The following is a 19,542-nucleotide window of genomic DNA, read 5'->3' as shown; positions in this document are numbered from 1 at the left end:
TTCCTGGACCACATTCCCTCTTCATCTGCCCTCTTAGCACCCATGACTCACTTCAGTCCTCAGTGTAAGTAACACATTAGATAGGAAGCTTTGCCCAACTCCTCCTAGTTTTCCTGCTCCTCCTCACCCCTTTGAAAATCTTCTTTTAAAATTAATGTGATTTCATGCACATATTCAACTCCTTCCCTGTTGAATGTAAGGTCATTGAGGATGCTGACAGTTCTCTCTTTGTTTCTCTCCACATATCGGGTTCTGTGCCTATGGGATCAAATAGACAAAAATTGATTTGACTTGGGGTATAGATAATTTGACATGATGGGAACCCTTCATTCCTTTTGTGGAAGTATGAGAAAGGAGAGCAAAGTCCAAAATGGTCTGTCATTTACTCCCATATTTTAGTAGAGGAGATTTCAAAGGTCCAGATACTGGGTAGGGAAGATTCTAGATAAGCAAATTCCATAAGAAGAAGGAACTTCTCAGGATGCAAAGAAACAATTCCAGTGATGAGGAAAGGAGAGAACAGCCAAATATATATAGGAGTCACTGAATTAGATTTTAAAAAGTTGTGTGCAGAAGGTGGAAGCAAAGAAGGATGATGGAGGATAAATACAAAAGCCTGGCCTGGTCTCATAAAACAAGTGCTAGAAATGAAGATGAAGGTCCAAAAAAATATTCAAATTGTGGAGGAATGCTTATCTCAGGATGACACAAATAGGCCTTAAAGAAAAAGGCAGGGCTATTCAGTTGTTATTTTGTTGATTTTCTCTACCAAGCAGAATGATCTTTACATTGGGAGAAGCAAGATTTGAGGCCTTTTCTATTCTGTTAGAAATCTTGAGAGCTTGACAACATTGCCAAGGCTATTATTAGAAAAGGTATCATTAAATTGAGGAAACTAAGGCAAACCTTGCTGCTATAAAGCTGTAGCAGCTTGGGTAATTTTTGCTAATCCATTATCTGTTACTATTTTACCTTTCTCTGAATACCCTGGAGGCATCCACAGAGCTTGCTAGGCCTCAGTAATTTAACTTTGAACATTTCCATTAATTTCATGAGCACGTCTACAGATTCATTAATCTCCCAAACTTGTCTGCTCCATCCTCACTCTTCTATAAATGAATGAATGAATGAATGAATGAATGAATGTAGAACATCAAGTCTTTATTGTACATAGTCCTAGGGATGCAAATGAAAAATTCAGAAGTCTTTGTTCTTCAGGAAATTGAATTCTAATATAAGGAAAGAAAACACAGAGAAGGTTTTAGCTTTGGGACCTCTGGTCTTCAAGGTGATGTGGTTTGTCCTTCATTTTTGAAGAGGAGTATTGACATCATGGGATGTGAATTGAATTTAAGTGAGGCAAAGGAGCACAAAGTTGTCAACCTCACTCTCTCTTCCAGTCATCAATGCCCAGTGGTAAGAAAAAAATCAAGGTGACGAGACAGTTTGTGATGTAGTGGAGGATTTTGGCATCTTCATTGGACCAGACTAAGCTCTCTATGGAGTTCTTAGAGCTATTATCACCTGCCCATTGCATAGAGGAAGCCCTCTCATGCCAGGGGCAGATCATCACCACTCCCCCACTCATTGATGGGTTTGAAGCCTTTTGATTACCCAAAAAGGTGGTTTACTGAGGTGCAACTATTGTATGTGCATTAACTTAAAAACACAGGTGGGAGTAGAATGCCAAGTAGATAACCAAAGATTGATGAGTATGCCTGAAAGGGGCTTAACAAGTCATCACACCAGTGGGGCTAGACTTTTGAATATCTCATACACCCAGTTTGGAGTATATGGCCAAAAAAAGCAGATAGACAGTAATTAATTTTCTCTAAAGTCAAGTTCAGCCAAGAAACATTTATTAAATACATACTATGAGCCTGGCCATGTTTGTAAGGAACTGTTGTGTGTGGAAGTACTTGTAAACCTTTATCACCTGGTGTCCTCTAGTACCAGAGCATTATTTTACTAAGTGCCATGGGAGTGGGAGTGGACCAGGGACTGGAGAGGATATCTAAGCACTTGTATTTGGTTTAATAAATGAAGATCTTGGAAATCTTGGAGTACATTCCATCCTTGTCTCCCACCCCTTCGATGTTCACCTGGGAAAGGATAAGCTAGCCAGCAGGAACCTAACACTTCCTGAGTAGCTAGTCTAAAAGGAACTTAACACATGTTATTCTTATAGATAAGATTAAATGTCTTTCCAATGGTCAATCATTCTGTGCTGGCAAGCATCTTGGGGGTAACAACTTTATTTTCTTGGTTTTCTATAGCTGAGCTTTCTGGGAAGGTAGGGGCTACAGTCCCTGAACTTTTAACTGAGAAGAGGCATCTCCACAAGTGTTGATTCCCTGGCTGATGGCTTTTATCCATCTTAGTTAAATGAGAGGCAGGGCTGGTGTGTGCCAGTCTTCCCAACACTCCTGCTTCAGGTTTATCAATTCTCTTCATCCATGTCTGAGGATAGGTGTTGGTCAATGGTCAGACAGTCAATATGAATTTATTGTGATTACTTCATATCAGGCTTTGCTCAATGTGGCAATGTGGCAGGACTTGGTCTGACTTCTCAGCCTCTGGTATCTCCCAGAGGGAGCCTTCTTGCTTTGGCTTTATAGGGAGCGATTTGTTAGTTGGCAGTTTGCTTCCCTCAGTGATCACAGTGGGAGCAAGACAGGAGTCAAGTCTTACGACCTAGGGGTGGTGGTGTATTGGTCCTGTTTTCTCAGGACTTATGGGTCTAGCCTTCTAGGTTGTCTTCACCCAAGTCAAGGGGTTAGGTTAAGCTGGGTGTGGTAAATTGATTTATCAGGCTGCTTCCTAATTCTCCCTCACAGTACTTTACTGTTTCATCTGGTTGATCTGTCTAGTCAGTGGCTCATTTGACAAAGATCTGGAGGTTTCAGTGGACTGCAAGCTCGAATGCAATGGTAGGATGGATTATGAGAGTCCCAGCATCCAGCTCTTTGTAGGGGATCATCCTGATGTGCCTGGTGCTAGTCACACTTTATCTCATCTCATTTCAGAGAAGACAATGGAAGGCACTGTCATAGAGAGTAGGGAACCCTCCTGATATCCATGGGTTTGAATATCATCTTTTACTACCTAGATTTTTATTAGACCATGAGCAAGTCAGCCCAAATCTAATGTCAATGAGCATAAATCCAGTTCACAGTAGGTACTTAACAAACATTTATTGATTGAATGATTTGATTAGAAGTCATGAAATCTCACTACCCCTCAATTTTCTCCTCTGTAAATTGAAGATAGTAATATCTGTGGGTACCTCCTTCTTAGCGTTATTGCAATAATATATGTAAAACATTTTCTAAGCCATTATTATTATTATTGTAATTATTATTATTCTGAGAAGGGAAATGAGACTGGTAAAGAAATTTAAGCCTATGCACTATGAAGAGAAGCTGCAGGAATTTTGGAGAAGACTTTGGAGAACTCCAGGATGACTTAACAGATGTCTTCAAGTGTCCACAAGGCTGTCCTGGGAAGAATGGATTGCTTTTATTCTGCTTAGTCTCAGAGGGCAGACCTAGGTCCTCTAGCCTAATTCTGGAGGAACTGAGAGGAATCAAAGTGGTACATTTCACCCATATGTTTGGGAAAACTTGCCAGCCATTGAAGTATCTCCAAGCAGGATGGTTTTCCCAGGAGGTGGAGCAGCCTTCTTCCCTGGGCTTTTTCTGACGTGGGCTGGAATGGGCTTCTTGTCCAGGTGAGGGTTGAACTTCATGATCTTTGGGGGCCCTTTTATTCTACTGTGCTGAAATTTTAATAAATTGTCTTTTGAAGAAGGGAGATTGTGCCAGCTGTTCACATCATCACACAAACATAGCTCTTCTGTAATTCAGGTGCCAGTCCTCTCCCCAACTTCCACTCTTTAATGGTACAGTACACTTCCTTTAATCTCAAGCTCTTGGCATTTGTAGAGGGTCTTTATTCTTCGTTAGGGTTAAGTAAAGAAAGACCACCTGGCTTCCAATGACATATTCAACCTCAGAACAATGAAATGGCTTATTGGATTCTAAATTATTTCTTGATTTTAACCCCCGCCCCCACATTCACAGCCACAATAGCACCATTTGTAACAGGATGGTTCTCTAGCCAGACGGTCATTTATAAATCCAGAGCCTGAGGGGGCTGTAGCAAAAGAGACAATTCTGCCTTAACTATAGCCATATTCCTGATGCTTTTACAAATACAAGTTAATAGCATCTGGAGAGAAAAATATATTTTCTGCTTTAGTGTGAATTGCCAATGGCAACTTGTTGTGGATGCTTCCTGAAGCAAGATGGCAATGAGCGATTCCTTGGGGTCTGGTGATAGCCAATTTTGCCATTTACAAGCAAAACACTAAACTATGAAAGTTACTCCTACAGAAGGAGAGTGTTAAACAGCAGGGCCTGGTGGGGCAATAATCCTGGAGGGCTGGTTTGACTATCAGGGCTGGGGGGGCAAGAAGAAAAAATGATAATAACAAACCTCAGCCTCTGAAATGACTACTCATTTTATATTTCATAGGCTACAGTGGTTTCTCCCCATGTAATAAAATGGGTCTTCATTGAATTTTGGTGTTGTCTGCAGATGTTGAGCATACCTTCTACATCTTTCTCATAAGTGCTTTTTGGCATCATAGGACCCATATACCTGGGGAAAGTCAGAGTAGACCTCTTCTCAATGTGATATTAGACTCTTAATGACCTTACTTTGTGGCCAGCAATTAAAACAATTCTGAATCTCCATTTGTTAATAGTTTCTTGCTTATGGTACTGAGTCAGTCCCATGAAAATCTCATGAAAAATTTCATCTTTGCTGAATCTTTATATATTATACCTCCATGACTTCTCTATTTGCTGCCTACAAATACAGTTTCATCTCCATCAGTCTATAAAATAAAACCCTTCAGTTGATCTTGCCATCATTCCAAATAATTGTGTAATTGTGTTCTAGTCTTCTTTTACAGCCAAAATCCCAGAAGAGTTTGTCTACATCCATGGCTTTCATCATTCCCTTGTCTCCAGCTCCCTCCTGGCAGTCATTTGTTCACTGCACTTTATAATTGGCCTGTTCTCTGAATAGACTGAAATTGCTCTCTCCAAGGAGATCCAGTGATCTCCACAGCAAAAGAGGATTTTTCTTGATTTCTTTGTATTGATATTTCCCTATTTCTGGATATTCTCTCTCTCTCTCTCTCTCTCTCTCTCTCATCTCAGATACTGCTCTCTCTTGGTTGTTCTCTTGCTTGTCTGAGTATCTCTTCTTATTCTTATTTACAGAGTAAAATTTACTCATACTGAGTAAATTCCTTGTAATTTGCTTGTAAATGGCAAAATTGACTATCACCAGACCCCAAGGAATTTCTGAGTAAACCCTGACTGTATCCCAGGTCCTCTTAATTTTCTTTCTGTATTCTCTTATTAGCTCCAATTGGTTAAATGATTATTGTTATGCCTATCCCTAATCCTGCTCCTGGACTGGTTTTATATGAAAAATTGCTGATTTTCCCTAGTATATTCTGTAGTATATGATCTATTTAAAACAGAACTTAAGGGGCAGCTAGGTGGCACAGTGGATAGAGCACTGGCCCTGGAGTCAGGAGTACCAGAGTTCAAATCTAGCCTCAGACACTTAATAATGACCTAGCTGTGTGGCCTTGGGCAAGCCACTTAACCCCATTTGCCTTGCAACCCCCCTGAATTTATGTTTTCAAAATACATTTCTCCTCTATACTTCCCCATTTCTATTAGGAGTAGCTGTACCCTCCCAGGTAACTTTATATTTGCCAGTGACTCTTCCCACTTCATCACTTTTCATATTCAATCAGTTTTCACATGATGTCAATCTTCCCTCCATGTGCCTTTCATCTATCCACTTCTGCCCACTTACAGAACTGCTTCCCTAATCAAAATCCTCATTATTTCTCTCCTGGACTATGGTAATAACCCTTCATTGGTTTTACTAACTTTGATCCTTTCTATCTCCAATTCATCATCTTCACAGCTGTCAAATTGGTATTCCTAAAATACAAATCTAACCACATTATCCATCCACTATCAAAATAATCACAACTTGATTAATCAATCAGTCACCAATTGATCATTGGGAGCATGCTCCATCAGCACTCAGAAAGAAAGAATCTCTTTGCACAGAACTTTTAGGTCTAATAAGGAGAAAAGAGGTACTCATCTAAACACATAGAGGATATAATTACAGAAAAAGTAATTTGATAGTATCTTCAAGGAAGGGCAGTAATGGTCGGGAATCTGAAAAAAAACTCTATGCAGAAAATCATGCTTGAGCTATATCTTAAAGTGAGAAGCTCTAGAAGAGAGAAATAAAGAGGGAGTGCATTCTAGGCAGAGGATATGCCCAGTACAGTGGCACAGATATGAGAAATGGGAAACAGAAACCCAATTTAGTTGGGTCCCAGAATGCAGAAACAAGTAGTAATGTTCAGTGAAAGTGGAAAGACTAGGATGGGACCAGGGTATGAAAGGCTCTAATACCAAACTGTAGAATTCAAGGGACAATGGGTCAGTGATGTTTATCAAGAAGGAAAGTCATATATTATGATCTATATCTAAGGAAAATCACTTTGGTCTGAGTATGTAAGAGGGATAAATTGGCAAGAGACTTGAGGCTAGGAGACCAATCAGGAGGCTATCACAGCCATATAGGCTATAAGTAATGAAAGCATGAACTAATCGGGTAGTTGTGTGATTGGAGATCAGGGTCAGACGTCAGATGCTGGATGGTTAGAAAAGGCAAGATCTGGTGACTAATGATATGTAGAGTGAGGGAGAACAAGGAATCACAGATGTTTCCAAGTTTACGAACATTGGATATTTGAAGAATTTCAATGGAAATAGGAAATCTTGGAAGAGGGAATGACTTGGAGACTAGATAGAGTTTAATTTTGGACATATTAAATTTGAGATGTCTCTGAGACATCCAGTTGGAAATATTATATAAGAAATTGATGATCCAAGCTTGAAGCTGAGAGGAGGGATGGAACCTTTCCTCCCCTTAACACATACATATATACATACATGTAATTAGACTATGTATATAGACACATGTATGTATTTAGACACACATACATGCATTATATATATAAAATGCATGCATGCATTATATATATGTATATGTATATATATATGTATATATATACATATATATATATGTATATATATGGTTGAGTTGAAATTAAGGGCAATTAGACACTTGGTTACTACCTTGTCTTAGCCCATATATCAATTTTATATATACACACACATATATGTATATATATATATATATATATATATATATATATATATATATATATATATATATATAACCATCTTAATTGGCAGAGAAAATGAGTAAAAGAGGAAATCAGTATTTCTTTCATCTGTTCTTTTCCAGTCCAAGGAACAGTCTTAGTTTTCCCCCCATTTTTCCTCTATTATAACCAAATGCTCTTTTGATTGTCATTAGCTTTCCTTTGTTGACACCAGCCCTTTGAACCTTTGGCATTATTGACTATAGGATCATAAACTATGTTTTTACTTGTCTTCCGTTAGCTAGTTTTGCTTTCATCTCCTGGACATTATAAGCATTACATTTTTTGCTGACTTCAGTTCATCCTTACTATTTCTTTGGGGGAAACTACCTTTTTGATTTAGAACTTTTCTTTTGGAGTTCAGAATTTTGTTCTTGAGAATTTCCTCTACTTCTTGGTTTGAATCCTTCTATAAAATTTTCTTTTCTGAAAATATGAGCTTTCCAAATTTTGAGTATATGACAGATTATGTTAATTTTTTATCTTCTTTATCACAAATCTAGATGTAGTTTCTACCTGCTAATATTTCCATCATTTCCTTTTTAGTGGCCACTTTTTTCCTTGTTAGAGAAAATAAAATTCAGCAAAAAACCCCCAAAACTTTCCTTTGTTGGTTTGTCAATATTTGTTTTTGCAAGGCAAATGAGCCTAAGTGGCTTGCCCAAGGCCACACAACTAGGTAATTATTAAGTGTCTGAGGCTGGATTTGAACTCAGGTCCTCCTGACTTCAGGGCAGTGCTCTATCCACTTCGCCACCTAGCCACCCCTGATTGTCAATATTTTCCAGCAATTTGAACTTATATTAAGCATATAATCAGTGCTTTTTGGTTGATCTCTTTAGGATGAAATTGTAATTAAAGTAAATAAACAAAAACTATTACTCTGCTTGGGTAGAAAACCTTCAGGATATTTCAGGATATCTGTCATTATTACTTTTGTAATTCCTCCTTGAAAGGTTTGGAATCCGTTTCTCTAATTTTTCATCTCTTTCCCCTTTCTGTTAATGTAGTCTTGTATATACTCTATATTGCTTCCATGATTGGACCACTTCATAGTTACCCAACAGGATATTAGTCAGCCAGTCTTCTATAGGACTTCTGTTATTGACTGTTTCACTTCTATGTGTATGTGTGTTTTTAGTTTTTTCCCCTTAATTTGTTCAGTGTGAGATAAAGTCTCAGTGATATTTTGATTTGGAGTTCTCTTATGGTTTGGAGAAATATTTCATATTGTTATCAAATAGTTATAATTCAGATTTTATAAACAATTATTTAATATACTTTGAATGCTTTTCCATTGGGAAAATGGAAAATTAATATGTCCAAAATTTATCAGCATTAATTGTCCATATAGCTTGATTTCATCACTTATCAGAAATATTTGAAGCAAAGATTTTTTCCTTTCCCAAATGACACACTCACTTATATGTATTGATTTTTGTCCATATGAAACTTTCCAACTTTATGTAATCAAATTGATCTATTCCATCTACCTAGAAAAGCTCGTTTCTTGTATATTCATGAACACATATTGTTCTTAATTCTTTATCATCTACTTCATTTATCTACTTCTCTGTTTTTTACCCAGTGCCAAGTAGTTTTGATGATCACTGTTGTATAATATGATTTGATTCCTGGAAGAGTGATCTACTTTTATCAAGAACTATCTACTTTCCTATTCTCATTATTTTCATCAAAATTTTGACCCTTTTGTTGGCCCAAATGGAATTTGTTATATTTTGACAAAAACATATTATCATTTTATCTCATTTAAAAATACTGCCGTGGTAATTTGCTTGATAAAGCATTAAATTTTAGCAGTATTGTTTTTTTTATCATATATACTTGACCCAAACATAAAAAGTAAGCATCCTTCCCATTATTTAAATCATTATTTCTTTGTAATGTTTTGCAATCACCTTAAATGAACCCTGTTGGTTCGGTTCTCATGTATTTTATTCCTTTGTAGTTATTTTGAATGACATTTTTTCTTTTAATTTGATTCCAGAATTTGTTAATGCTATAGAGAACAATGTTTTGATTTTGTGGGTTCATTTTGTATGACCCAGAATGGGCCATATATACAGGATGACATGACTTGCACATGATGTTTATTACAGTGAGGAGATATTCTGCATAGACATTTTTCTCACTACCTTTTCCAGGACCATTTCACCCCACGGCCTAAACAAGACTTCTCTTGAAGGTCAAGAATACTGCAGATGTCTTTGACCTTGAGGATATGATTTTCCTCCCATATCAGAGAGACAACACAACATTCAAGCACACCAGATGAAGTGCCAGTACATGGTTTTCTGGTGATAAGTTGGCAACAATAACAATTTAATAATCATCAATAGACTCCTTTCTCCAACCTCCAGCCCTCCAAGACTTTGTTTTCCTGAAAGTTGCCTGGTGGGTTGTGAGAACAATACTGCCATATTACTAGTCAATATCATAAATGGTTGGAACTATGGTGGTATCTGATCATTTTTGAACTTCTGATGTTTTGATGATACTTTCCATGCCTACTCTGATGACCATGGGTGATGAGAAATTAGGGTTCAATTCCAGAGAGAGAACCTGAGAAATGACTAACACATCCAAGGAAAGTAGCAGATATACAAAATTACCCATTCTCAACACTGGCATCTTTTGGAGGCCTTGGAATTGGAATGAAAACACAATGAAGATACATTGTAGGACAAGTCTGGTGGCAGAAGTTAAGATAATTCCAGTTCCAATAGTATATTAAATTTACTGAATTTTACTGCAGTTAAAAAACTCATAGTTGATTTTGAGATTGAGTTGCTCCAAGGTGATCCACTCTCTGTTCCAGCTTCTGCCTCTTGGTGCCCCTTTGATGCCCTTAACTGAGCATCCCTTGGGACTTAAAGTATTTACTTTGAAAAAAATTAAAACATTCAAAGCAGAGAGGAGTTGCCTAAATACCCTAGCTAGGAATAATGGAATAGGACATCAGTTCTATTTTGTTGATTTTTGGAATTAGGACCATGGTTAAGAGGAAAACCTGGGAGCATTTGTAATGTACTGATAGAGGGAAAATTGGACTGAAGAAAGATGGAACAGAGTTGAAAGCATTCACCAATTTGCTCATTAATCAAAAATTTAAGTTGGAGGTGTTTATCATCTCAATCAGTTTATTTAATGATTCTCTGAGGTTTTCTATATAACACATCTTATCAACAGAACACAGGGATAATTTTTTCTCCTTTCTATTCATTTACATTTAAGTTTTTAACTTGATTCTTTGTCTTTTTAAAGTAGACAGGTATAGATCTATCTCAAACAACAATAAGAAAAAAGGAACACTTAACTTCATTCTTATATTTACAGGAAAAGCTTCTCTAATTGTCTTTTTGCCAATAATGCTAACTTTTCACTTCAGAAATATTGAGGTTTTTAGAATTATATTAAAAATGCTCCTTGTCTGGTATGCTTCAGGATTTGTTTGTTTTTAGAGAATAAATGAATTTTGTACTTTCAGCTTTTAAAATATCCACTGATGTGGTTTGAGCTAATTCTATTTTTATATGATTAATTATGTTGGTTATTTTTCCTAATGATGAACCATCACATCTTTGTCTTTGCATAGGGTATAGTGGCACATTCCCAGAATTCATATCTTCTTTATACTTTTTGAATCTCCAATTTCCTTCAACTCTTAGCTTATTTCAAGTGATTAGCTCTGATGCTACTTCTTACATTAGACCTTTATTGGTTGCTCATGCCCATCTATACCAGCTTGGCATCTTCTATCAAAATGAATATTTGTTTTTTTCATAGTTCTGTCGACCATCTCCTCTAGATGGCAGCTACCATTCCCAGGTTAGAGAATACATTATTATTTTTTTTGCATTCCTAAAACCACAGCTCATGAGTTGTCATTCTTGGATTTCTTTTTCATATTCATCCTGCAGAAACAACTAGCTCCAAAAGTCAGGTACCAAAATGGCAATATAAGAGCAGCAACTCCCAATATTCTTCCTGGAACCCTCTGGGTCCCTCCTGGGACCCTCTCCCCCAAAAGTGACTGTTTCTTGAATTCTAGGGTTAGAATTTTTTAATCAATGACTTCCTCACTTTTTAAAATCAGGGTTTCTATTTATTGAAATTGCTTCTTTTTTCTCATTCTTTGTAAGGGAAAAACATATGACTTTGCTCCTTCATCTGTGTCTCAGATATCCCAAATTGACTGAATTTCTAGTTTGTGAATTGGTGTTTCCTTCTAGGTTCTAGTGGTGGACCTCATGGTCTTCTCTTCATTCATCCTCTCCACACTCTTGTCTGAGGTAGCCACAAATGCCACACATTTCTCCAATATAAAATCAATTGAACTAATACTCTTCAAATGCCTTTTAAGGGTCATATAGGGTATGGCCAAACCTTCTCCCAGATAATGACCAGACTGTCACGATTCAATTCATATTTCATAAAGGTACTCACAGAGTATAGCCACAACTTATTGTCAGTAAACCACCTGATTATTTGCCATTGGATAATATATTTGGGGTTCTAAGAGATCATAGAAATTATTCGGAGTAATATTCTTATTTTGCAGATAAGAAAATCGAGGCACTAAAAGTTTCAGTGATTTGCCTAACTTATAAATATATGATATATAGGATTCAAAGTCAGGTATTCTTGACTATAAGTCTAGTGCTTTATCTTTTATGCTACACTGACTCAAATTTGAGCTGGAAGGGACTTCAATATTTTTTAAATTTATATTAATTATAACAATACTGGGCTTTCTGGAGTGGGTTGGTTAAAAACTACCTTTTTTACACTTTTGTACATACATATGTTTTTTGATAGAATGTAACTGGACCAGAACTGGCCTCTAACCTGTGCATCACTGGAACCAGATGCAAATGGGCTAGAGGCAGGAAAGTCAGGAATCAAACAGAAGTTTAATTTATTTCCAAGTGAGGAAGATGCTTGTAAGTGGAAGCCTCCCTTCCTGAGAAGGAGGACTATGACATAATCATTCTTAGATCTTGAGGAGTGCTTCTGGTAGCAGGCTCATGAGTGGACAATGCAGACATTCCTGTGTCCCGAGAGGTGAATTCTCCAATTGATTGACTCAAGTCTTCAGGGTCATTGAACCTTGTGATTATTTAGCAGAGTACAGAACCAGAGTTAATGTGACAGGAATAGAAGAGTAGTACCTTGTTCAGTCCACTTGGCACTTGCACAAACATAGGAATTGTGAGTATATCAAGAAATGTGATAGGTGACTTTAGGCAGCAGCATGTTGACTCACAGGTATTTGGGAAATAGGGCGAGCTAAATCCTTCAGTGTACTCCATGTGCTGGTCAAAGCCATATATTTTGCCAGAAGGAGAGACCATCCAGTGTACTGTCATGCTCAGGGTACAGCCTGCTTCCTGGGGCTTAGCTTAGGGTGTTTCCTAATATCTTGGCAGCTTCTTAGGACAGGATTAATTTCATTTTTAATTTTGTAATCCCAACACCTAGCATGTAACACAGTGCCTATCACATAAACATCCCAGAACAATGTCACTTGTTTGTTGATCAGCATACATGGGATTTGATGCCAGATTCTCTGATTCCCCACTTGATGGTCTTTCCATTGACCCACACTGACTCCTTTTGAACTGATGCTCCTGCGACATTCAAAGACAGTTTCTGGAGACTTTGGGCAAACGTTTTTTTCATTATTGCTGCTGATGAAATTGATTTTGTCTGGCCTGCGATGAATTGAAGAGAACTGTAAGGTTCTTGGTATTTGGGTATTTTCTATTTGAGACTTGTATAAAGTATTCCAACAAGCATATATTATAGATGGAGCAAATAGATTGGAAGAGCTAATGGAAAGAAAGCAGTATAGGAAGAAATTTTCATTTGAGGGAAGGAGAGAAAATGGCAGGATTTTCTGTGATCAGTTAGGGAGCTTGACATTTTTTAGTCAAATTGCCTTTCCAAGGAGAAGAAAAAAGCAGAGAAGAAAGATGGGGTACAGAAAACTGATGGAAATCTAAACATTGAAATCATATACCCAGGAGAATGGATTTAATGGTCTTCTTAACCTTTGTTTGTAATTATCTTCTGGAGAAAACCCACATATCTCAAAGGTCTTATCTGCAGAGTCCATGTCCTCATGGAAAGGTTTGTAGTAGAGAGATAGGCATGACCTCTTTAAGTCTGTCACCCGAGACACACTTCTACCACTATTGTGATGGACTGAAGGTTGCAAAAGCTCATCCCCAGATTGCTGACCAAGATTTTTGCTATGGAAATTCATGAGAATAACTCCTAAGGAATGGAAGAAATATTCTCCTAAGGAATGTGTCCTGTGTTACTGAACAGCTGGTCCACATTGATGAAACTACATTTTGAAATATTTGAACAGTGTTAGCACACATCAGGAGTCATATATGGCATTTCCAGGGTTGATATAGTTATTTATATTAAAAATTAAAACATGATAGCCTTCTAATTTCTTAGGTAAAAGAACGAACACTGCAAATGTGCCATTTTTCACTAAGTTGTTCACCTAAACCATTCTCCTTCCTTTTGGCATGACATAGAAGAGCCATTACATCGTCATTGGTCTATCTTTTCCAATGTAGTACAAATAAACAGATGTGACAGACAGAGACATTCTTAATTCAGCATATCCTGTCTGAAGCATTCTTTGGAAGGAATGCATTTCTGACCCAACTCTACTGAACATAAATGATTTATGGAAGATGAATAGTATAGAATGAGAAAATAATCCTGTTTTTGAGACTGTGAAAAAATATTTATCCTTGAAAGTCTTGGGTCACCCATCAACCAATACTGTTTTTCTGCAGAACATTAGCCCTGGAACTCTGGCTGAGAGCTGGAGAAGGGCTACATCACCTCTCAGACCAAATTTTTCATGCTCTGTACCAAGAAAAAAAGACATTCTTGGGGAATCAATAGAATTGGATTCTAATCTTGCTTCTGTTACTAATTTGCTGCCTGACCTTAAAAATGTTGCTTCCCCTTTCTGGGACTTAGTTTTCTCCTCAATAAAATCTGGAGGTAGTACTAGCGGATTCCCTAAGATTTTTTTTCTAGCTCTGGCACCAAATTATAGCATATATGACCTAGAATTAGAGTTCAGAGACTGTAACTTCCAACCCCCTCATTTTACAGATGAGGAAACTGAGACTCAAGCTCTTTCCCAAAATCATATCAGTAGAAAACACTAGAGTTGGGATTGTACTGTCAACACATGAAGTAAAACAAGAAAAAGCAAAATAAACAAAAACAAAAACAAAAAAAAAATTAAGGGCTTTTGCCAAGAGCAGAATCTGCAACTTCTCACAAATATCTTTCATTATTCATTAGTCTCTAAAGGGTTGCCTCTGGGAAATGGTCCTAGATGATGGCATTAAAATTTCATTGAATCATCTGGTCCAATTTTCTGACCTGTAGAATAGAGTCAGCTCTAATAATATGCTGTTGGCAGCCTTCTCAGTATCACTTGAGAAGACCTTGGAGCAAGTTGATATGGCAAATGAATCTCTATTCACATGAGCCTGGGATGGCAGAAGATAGAAGGATTTAGACCTGACTCTGTTAAGAAATTGGAGTGAGGCAGGGATAGGGGGGCCAAGAGGCTCAAGCATCATGATTTGTTGGGGGAAGATTCCTTACTCAGCTCTTGTTGCCAGGTTGTAGGCATGGCTAATGGGCCAGAATAGAATTCCATATCATAAATTAGATAAGATGTTGGGAATGAGGAAAGATTGCAGGTGTGAAGCCCATCTGGGTATGGAAAGCTCCAGAGCCCAGAAGAGGAGCTGGTGATTGGGAGAGTTGGGCATTGGTCTGATCAGCCACACTGCACCTTGACCCCCAAGAAAGTCACGTCATTTTGGTCTTCTTCAAGAGCAAAAGACAGCAACATTATGCACACAATCTATACATGCACTTGCTTAAACATGTATGTATCTATGTGCAGGCATGTATATATACATATATGTGTATGTGTGTTTTCATATTGGTCCTTTTTACTTTTCTTCAATTTCATTGGAGTATAGACCTTGTACTAGTGTAATTGAGGTAAAGTTCATATACTGTTTAATAACTCCTAGGTCATAGTTCCAAATTGCTTTCTAGGACCCTTGGATGAGAAATGGGGATCCGTCAACTCCCCTTAAGAAACAACTCAAACTGAAGTAAGCTATTATAGTTTTCAAGTGAAGCAGGTGGAGAGATCCTCAGAACATCTACACTGGTACAGAAGCAGAGGAAGATTATTTACTGTTAGTTCAATCCCATTCCTCTCGGCAGAGCCAGGATTGGGTCAGGCTCCTGCTAAGCTGTATGTTACCTACAGACAATAGGCTAAACTCCCTATCTCTGCTTCTTCACTACTCTGCCCTCACCTTCTTGCTATCTGATTTCTTCCAACTCAGATTTAATTCCCTCAAAGAAATCTCACCTGATTCCTTCTCCTATCTAATCAGTAGCAAACTTTTCCCTTCAATCTCATGAGGCATTTTGTTCTATGGCTCTCTAGAGTATTTGTTATATGTCATTGTGAATTATAGTTATCTATGTGTCTTATCTGCCTACAAAACATGAACTTTTTGAGGTCAGGGGCCATATACAAATAAATCAAGTTTTCATTATACTATTTATTAGAACAAAATTTTGTGTGTCAGAGCTGGTGTAGTCCTTACCTGCACATAAACTTTGCAATTGAAAGGACCTCAGCAATCTAATTTAATCCATTCTAGGAAAAGAACTGTCTCTAGAAAATCCCAACAAGTGATCACACAATCTTGGCATGGTCTGTCCTTTAGTTTGGGGAGACCTAGAATGTCCTAAGGCAGCCCCATCTACTATTGGGCACATCTAAGGTTTAGGAAGCTCTTCCTTTTCTCAAACTGGGTCTTTACTTCTCTTTAAGTTGTGCGCATTATTTCTATCTTTGCTATTTGATTAAGAATTGAACAAATGAAACCTGCCCTCTATGGGTCAGATAAGCAAATTATGGAGAACTTTCTAAGTGCTATTTTCTCCAGGCAAATCATTCTCAGGTCCTTCTCATGCGATTTGAAACTTCTCAAGCTTGGTCTCCTTTCTCTGGATGCTGTCCAGTTTGTTGATGTCCTTCAAAGTGTTGAAGGAGAAACATCTATCTAGTTTTTAATATTAAGAAAATGTTATTTGAACTTGTTTGATGTTTTCTGTGGGCTCTCCTGGCACCATAGGCCTAATCAGATATAAATTCCCTCCCATTGTTCAATGTGACTTCATTGTTAAATGTAAATTCGACAAAATAAGAGCAACCTCAGCTCATCTCTTTACCTCTCCTCCAGCTTCTTGTCTTTCAGTCTTCCAAAATGGGTACTTGATACCAAGTAGAGGTGAGGTGGGGTCCTTCTTTTCACCCACTTTTCCCTTACTCTTCCTTGCACAGGAAATGGACCAAGACTCTAAAAGTTTTACCTACACTCCCCTTGAGGTTTGAGTCTAAACCCAGCCACTTCTTATAACTGTTACCTTTTCTCTCTCTCATGCATTCTCACCTAGACCTTTGTTTTTCAACCTTTCCTCAAGCAACTTATTTTCCCTCCAGGAAAAACTTTAATCTGTGAACTTCTCAGGATTGTGAAATAAAAATCCTGAGCTTTCCAACTCCAGGGCAGGCATGAGTTTTTCCACTTCCAAAGAATACTGATCTTTGTGGCATCATCACTCATTTTGCCGCTATCAAAAGCAGAGTGGATATGGAAGACAATAAGTACATTATGAATATTGCTGAATTAATGGCTTATTTTAGTTAGATCATTTTAGCCATATTCTGTTCTGAGGAAGAATAAAAATGTTAATCCCTACTCCAGACAATGCCTTTATGTCCACTATCTTCCCAGTAGTTGCTTTCCACTCTAGGGTTAAGGGAAAAACAGATCTATATAAAATTTTATTATAAGTACAAAGAAAGGAGATGATTTTGTTTCATGTTAATAATGATCAATAAACTCAGCTCAATTTTCTTTTTCCCTGACACAAATTGCAAATTTCCCCATAACACATCTTTTTGTTTTTTTACTGTGTTGTATTCTGTTTCAGGACTAGAACCAAACTGAGGGCCATGATAGTAATGAAGCCAATTGGGTTCTGTCTCCATGGACCATGTGTATGCTTATATGTTTTATTAATGCTTGGTGGACATCAAGGTTGTGAGGAATGTGGGGTGTTGTTCTCCACAAGATGAAGGTTGCCTAAGAAATACATTACAAAGGGTAATGATCCCAGCCAATCACAAAATTAGGAGAGATCTTCTAATCTCATTCCAAAGACGATGGACCCAAGATTAGGAGAAACTGGTCCCCAACCAGTCATGGTTAACCTAGAGGTTTTTACCTAATGCAACTGTATTTGTTCAGTTAGGTTCCTTATCCCTGTGACGATTGAGATTCATCAACATAATATGTGTTGTATGATGGGGACATGTCATGGGATGGGTGGACCTTTCAGACTGTTACTCTAATGGCAAGAGCTTATGAAAATTCAGAGGGGAGGAGAGCTTTTAAAATATGATAATGGACATTAGTGTACATTGGGGTACCTCATTTTAGAGGGGCACTCATATCTTGCAAATCCATGAATAAAATGTTCAATTCTTTTCTCACGCTAGCAGATTTTTTAAAAATAGATAATAGCATGGGGGCTCATTCAGGATCTTCAGAACTTGGGGTAAACCCCAGGAGAGACTGAGGGAGGATCTCCATAGCTTATATTCAAGCAGATCCCCATTTCTTTTTTTTTTTTTTTTTTTTGGCAAGGCAACCGGGGGTTAAGTGGCTTGCCCAAGGCCAGTCTGAGACCAGATTTGAACCCAGGTACTCCTGACTCCAGGGCCAGTGCTTTATCCACTGTGCCACCTAGCTGTCCCCAGATCCCCATTTCTTTTCTGGGGTTCTTACCAGTGTATCTCTGGATAGACTTGAAACCCTGGACTTGAAAGGGGTAGGGAGGGATGCAACAATTGAGGGATCAATTGTGGAATCTATCCAGAAAGGTAGGAAAGCTTTAGTCCTGCCTTTCCAGGCTTATATGTCCCCATTCTATAGAACCCAAAGGGTGGGGGAAGATCCTAGATGGGAGGCTGGGGATTGAAGAGGCTCCAGGGAATGGGAGGAGACCCTCTCCTGGATACTCAAAGAAAGTCCTTTGGGAAGAAAATTAGCTACCTGGGATAGTGAGAATGTTGTCTGTGGTAAAGAAAAGAGTAAATTAATTAAATACCTGTTGTTGTGAATGGCCTAAAACCCCCATTCAGGGACAGTGTGGTGGCCAAAATTCAGATCTAAGGAAGGTGGTTATGCCAAAGTTTGAATGCTTTTGTGAATAACAAGATACCTCTAAACAAAGAGGAGGTAGAATATGCAGCATGCTGGATAATTGGGGATACCAAATTATTTTTGAATAAGTTAGAAAGGGACAAGAAACATGCAAGGGATCCCCTGGCAGTATTGCCTTCACTTTATATTTCATCCTCCAACCCTCAATTTGCTCTAAGTCCATTAAGCCCAAGGAAAAAGGGAAAGTTCAGAGAAAGGAGAAAAAGAAACTTTTTTCTAAATTAAGGAAGGAGCTGGAGCAATGCAAAAGGGATATAGAGAACCTTCCTTTCTTAACTGATCAAAGGTCTTTGTCTTTACTTCCAGGACAGGAGGTTCATGGGAAGATGGAGGGGGGAGGGCATATGAGGGTTTCTGGAGTTAAGGGAGAAAACTTTTTTGTGTCAATTTTTGAGGAAGTAGAGGTGGAATTTGGAGAAAGAAAGGTGCAGGTGAAGTTTCTGTTCATTCCTGAAACAAATTTAATAATTAAAGTCATGGCAGAGGAAGAAATACAGGTAAATGCCGAAGTCTGGGTTAGGGAGGGAAATGGGAAGTCTAAAGATAGAGCCTCTCAAAGTCACCTTAAAAGACTCCCTGTCAGTGGCATGTGTTAGGCAATACTCTTTCCTGGGTCCTGGAACCATGTATGTTAAAGTTCAATGCTCTGATTTTCCCTGTTAGAAAGGCTGATAGGAATGATCAATTAATACAGGATTTAAGGGAAGTTAATTAACTCCTGTTAGCATGCCACCCAGTGATGCTCAGGCCCTATACTTTGATGAGTCAGATTCCCTCAGATCATAGGTAGTACAGCATTATTGTTCT

Source organism: Macrotis lagotis, chromosome 4, assembly GCF_037893015.1.
Source record: "Macrotis lagotis isolate mMagLag1 chromosome 4, bilby.v1.9.chrom.fasta, whole genome shotgun sequence".
Taxonomy (NCBI): Eukaryota; Metazoa; Chordata; class Mammalia; order Peramelemorphia; family Peramelidae; genus Macrotis; species Macrotis lagotis.
This window is presented reverse-complemented; position numbering follows the sequence as displayed.